Genomic DNA, 5,562 nt, shown 5'->3' with positions numbered 1-5,562 from the left:
GATCTTACCACTTCTTGTGACAATAGCATTAACCGGTCTCTTAGGATCTAGGCCTTGGGAAGTTAAAGAAGAAGGACTAGCATGGTCTTTCAAAGCATTAGCAAGTTGAGAAATTTGGTTTTCAAGCATCTTATTATGAATCATCATTTCATTAAATTTCTTATCACTTACGGTCATGTAAGTGTTCAACAACTTTGTTTGATTTTCAAAGATTTCTTCCAAATTTGTTCTATGTGAAGAAGAAGATGATTAAACATAGGAATTATCATTTTGGGCCTTTGGAGCAAATCCGGGTGGAGGGCCTCTTTGAACATTGTTTTGAAAATTGCCTCTACCTTGATTGTTCCAATTACCTCTACTTTGATTTTGACACAACCTTAATTATGGTTACCACTACCTTGATTATGATTCCCATAACCTTGGTTTTGTTTACCATAATTTTGGTTTTGATTTTGGCTACTATAACCTTGATTGTTATAGTTACCTCGAGAACCTTGGTTCCCTTGGTTCCTATAACCACCGCCTTGGTTATAGTTGTCAAAATTTCCATGATTGTTGTAATTCCTATTCCATTGACCTCTTTGATTCTCAAACCTAGAATCATGATTATTTGACACATAGTTCACATGCACATTCACATTTCCATCTTGATCATCACAAACATCCATACATGCATGAGGGCAACTAGAAACATCATGCTCATACGACCCACAATCATCACAAAACAAGCATCCACTAGGCATGTTACTAGAAGAAGGAAGGGGTTGAGAATTAGAAGACGTACCTCTCCCCTTAGTTTAGGAGGGAAGACTTGAAACTTGGTAGGTAGCCCTTTCCAACTTTGCCTTGATAGCTGACATCTCCTTCCCCAAGTTTGTCATTTGAGAGGATAGATTGTTGATTGCATTTAAATGATCAACCGAGTACACCGAAGAGCTACTCTTGCTAGTTGATTCTCTTTCTCCATCTTGCTAATCTCTATAATACCTCACTACGTCCTCAATTATGTCCACCACTTCCTCTTCCGTTTTGTTCATGATAGGACCTCCGGCTCCTCCATCTAAACATGATTTTCCTTGAGGGCTAAGACCTCCATAGAAAATTTGAATGATTTGATAGGTTGGAATTCCGTGATGAGGACATTCTCTTTGATACTCCTTGTATCTCTCCCATGCTTCATAGAGGCTCTCATTTGGCTTTTGTTTGAAACCTTGAATCAAAGCTCTAGCTTCCGCCGTTTTCTTTTGAGGATAGAAACGAGATAGAAATTCCTTGGTGACCTCGTCCCATGTCCTTAGAGAATTCGGCTTTACCTCCTTGTCTAGCCATTCCAAAGCACGCCCTATAAGAGAAAAGGGAAAGAGCTTGAGGCGGATGAATTCTTGGGAAATTCCGTTCACCTTGATAGTATTGCAATACTTCTCAAACTCCTTGAGATGGTTTAGTGTGCTTTCATGCTTGGCCCCACTAAATTTTTGCCTCTCTATCAAAGTAACCATTGCCGGTCTTATTTCAAAATCATTTGCCGGTGTTGTAGGTGGAGCAATCCCACTCTCAAATCTATATGCACCGGGAATCCCCAATTCTTTCAATGCCACTCTCGGATTTTCTCCCATTCTTGCTTGTTCTTCTTGTTGTGGCTCTTCTTCACTTGAAATGCTAGGGCTCAAAGATCGTCTAGCACTCCTAAACCTTGCAATAGTTCTCTCAATTTCCGGATCAAATGGCACTAGTGAATGATCACGTGCTCAATGCATAAAATCTCAAAAGAAATGGTTAGTAGCACGGCTACAAATGTAGCCTTAAAGAAAATCTTTTTTGTATTATTTTTTTTTTCAATTAATGGTGAAATAGACTCTACAACTATAACAAAGCACCAATATCATTCCCCGGCAACGGCGCCATTTTTGGCATGGGAAAAATGTAGGTCGTCCTCTACCCTTTCCTAGAGTCAAAGAAAATTTATAAACACTCGACCAACCTAATACGAGTATAGGGTAAGTCAAGGGTCGAACCCAAGGGAATGAATAAGTGTAAGCTATAGCCTAGGTCAAGCTACTTCAAAGTTTGCGGAAGATGCGATTGGTAACTAAGGTATCAAGAAATCTAGATGAATCGAGAAATTCAATATACTAAATAATAGGGATATGGGTTCCACATGCAAGCTCAATGATTATTCCAATCGAAAAATCACTCAATCAATTCAAAAATTGCAAAGGACAAACAATAGTTGCAATCAAAGGAATTCAAGGGCTATCTCCTATAAGCCAAGCTAGGGGTCACTATGAATGGCTAGCTAGGAAAATCACAATCAAATTCAATCAATTAAAGCAATTCTCAAATCAATGGTTCATGTCATTGAAATTTGCAATGCAATCTAGATTAATCTTATAGGTTGATCACTCCTAGTCAAATCAATCACATGCAAAACTATGTCAACCAATTTAATAGCACCATTCAAATCAATTTAGCATCATCAACTAGCAAAAATCATCAATCAAGCATGCTTCCTCTTCTCCCTAGCAACTAATCTACTCACTAAACATGGTGGAATTTAGAAATAAAACAAATTCAATCAAATTCATATTCATTTAAAGCTAAATCAAAAGAAAACCAATCAATCAACAATTTCTAAAGCAAGGAATATATTCTCAATCAAAATCCAAGAAACTAGAAGGAATTGCATTAAAAGTAAATCAAGGGAAAGAAATCTTACAAATATCCATTGAATTGAAGAAGGAATTTCAAAATGAAATTGAAATCTAAGATCAAATTCAAGTTCTAACAAGTAAATCTTAAGCTTCTCTCTCTACTCTCTATCTCTACTATTTCTAGAAAAATTCTCTCTTTAGTACAAAGTTAAGTCGTCCCCAAAAAGAAAGTCAAAAGCTATAAATAAGAAAAATCGAGCGAAGAGGGCTGCATAGGCCGTGCGCACGCACAGCCCAGCCGCGTGCGCGCACAGCTGGGTCTGCGCGCACGCACCCCTTTGCCGCGCGAGCGCACCCCTGTGCGATGCATGGGCTTTGGCTCCTTCGCTTGCTTGATCGAACTCCGTGCTCCCGAGCATCCCCAACATCAGTGCACTCGTGATGATGCCCGCGAACATGGCAGTCCGAAAATGAGCAAATTGACTTGATTTGTCACCTACAAAACACAAATAAAACAAAGAGAGGAAGCGTAGCAAGGTAAAACTAAAACTAAAATTATGAATTATCAACTAAAAATACGAAAAACTCGTAAAAACCAATCGAGAACTAAAGTGAATTATAAAAAATGGAAAATCAAATAAAACTAAAAGAATTATATGAAAATGATAAAAGAAAAGAAAGAAAATGAACCTAAATCGTATTCTTTTGAGCGCCAAAAACGACGCTCATCATTCATCGCCACCAATATCCATTAATCGAATGGCTCCTCATGATAGAATTTCAATTACGCTGTATGGTCCTATCCAATTAGGTTTGAATTTCACTCTTGGATCGGTTGGTGGACCCCTAACCTCTTATAGTACAAAGTCACCTTCTTTAATATTACAGGGTTGTACCCTTTTGTTAAAGTGTCGCGCTATGCGTCGTATGTAGACTTGTACATGATGCAAAGCTTTTAATCGTCGTTCATCGAGGAATAAAAGCTCTTCATACCTTGCTCGTACCCATTCAACTCCCGGTAGCAAACTTTTGAATACGATGCATAGGGATGGTATTTCTAGTTCAACTGGTTGAACTGCATCCATGCCGAAAACTAAGGAGTATGGAGTTACACCTGTTGATGTTCGTATGGATGTTCTATAACCCCATAGGGCGAAGTGTAGTTTATTCGGCTGGTCTTTATAATTTTCTACCATTTTCTTAATGATGAATGTTATGTTTTTATTCGCTGACTCTACTGCTCCATTCATTTGAGGTCTATATGGAGACGAATGATGATGTTTTACTTTATAACGAGCTAAGAGGGTTTCAACTTCTGCTTTGAATTGAGATCCCTGGTCACTAATTTGTTCATATGGACCTCCATATCTACAAAAAAATTTTCGTTCGAGAAACTTTGCGATATATATGTTTAGAAGTGATGTTAACGTAAGAAGCAACCTCGATCCACTTAGTGAACTAATCAATGGCTACTAGTACGTACTTGTGTCCTCCTGCTCTAGTTGGAGAAACTTTACTAATTATGTCAATTCCCCAAGTGGGAAAAGGCCAAGGGGAAATGAGGTTATATACTTCGGATAGTGGGAGTTGTTGTAAATTAGGGAACATTTGGCACTCTGGACATTTTTTGACATATTGTATGCAATCATGTTCCATGGTGGACCAAAAGTACCCTTGTCGTGAGATTATTTTATTAAGCATTTTTCCATTCACGTGAGGTCCACAAACACCTTTGTGAGTATCCTCCATAAGTCACGTGGATTCGGGTTGGTCTATACATAATAAGCTTTGACCATTGGGTCCTTTTTTGCATAATTGACCATTAAATAAACCATATAGGGCTGCAAGTTTTCTCAAAGCTCGTTGGTCTTTTGATGAAGTATTTACAAGATATGTGCCATGAGTAATGTATTGGAGGATATGATCATACCAAGGATTTTCTCCTTTGATGTCATTTATTTCCTCTATGACGTTGCAATAAGATGGTTCACTTCTTTTATCAATGCATAATGGCATCATATTTAAGTGATCTGGAATGTTGATTATTGAGGCTAATTTTCCTAGCGTATCAGCAAATTGATTCTCATCCCTTGGGAGATATTTAAAGTTAATATAATCAAAATGCTCGATGAGTTGCTCTAGGTGTGCTTGGTATAATATCAATGTGGAGTTTTTAATTTTCCATTTTTTTAGTATATGATTTATTATCAACACTTGAATCTCCATATACCTTTAATTTTTGCACTACTATGCTAGCTGCTGCTTCTAATCCATTAATGCACGCTTCACATTCCGCGACATTATTAGTAGCCTCAAAGTCTAATTTGATAGAGATTGGAGTATGTGCTCCCTCTGGACTTATGAGTAACACTCCTACACCACATCCTTTTTTATTGGACGCGCCGTCGAAGTATATTATCCATTTGTCATCTTGTGTCATGAGAATCTCTTCATCTGGAAGATGAGTAGTTTCTGCATGACTTGTTTGAATAGGATGTTGAGCTAGAAAATCGGATATTACTTTTCCTTTTACTGATTTTTTAAGAATATATTTTAGTTCAAATTCGGCCAACATCACCAACCATTTGGATATTCTTCCTTGTATGGGTGGTTGTTCAAACAAATACTTTATCGGATTTTTTTGTGAAATCACGTGAGTGGCTTAGGGTAGCAAATAATGTCGTAATTTTTTGGTTGCCTACACTAATGCTAAACTTTTTTTTCCAAGGTGCTATACTTTGTTTGTATTGGATGAATTTTTTTACTTATATAGTATATTGCACACTCTACTTTTTCTACCTCTTGTGCTAACATGGCTCCTATGGTTGTATCTGTAACGATGATGTATAGCCTAAGAGGTAGTTTGGGTACTGGTGGTGCTAAAACTGGTGGACTTTTGAGATGGTCTTTT

General features: G+C 37.6%; 1 non-coding gene across 1 annotated transcript; it reads left to right on the top strand.

The window, feature by feature from the left end:
* The first annotated feature begins 1,125 nt into the window (after nt 1-1,125).
* Nucleotides 1,126-1,231, top strand: LOC145583707 (small nucleolar RNA R71). The gene has a single exon (XR_014100307.1). It is a non-coding gene; the product is annotated as a small nucleolar RNA R71 (small nucleolar RNA).
* The last annotated feature ends 4,331 nt before the right edge of the window (nt 1,232-5,562 follow it).

The sequence above is a fragment of the Chenopodium album genome, chromosome 15 (genome assembly GCF_948465745.1).
Source record: "Chenopodium album chromosome 15, dcCheAlbu1.1, whole genome shotgun sequence".
Taxonomy (NCBI): domain Eukaryota; kingdom Viridiplantae; phylum Streptophyta; class Magnoliopsida; order Caryophyllales; family Amaranthaceae; genus Chenopodium; species Chenopodium album.
This window is presented reverse-complemented; position numbering and strand designations above follow the sequence as displayed.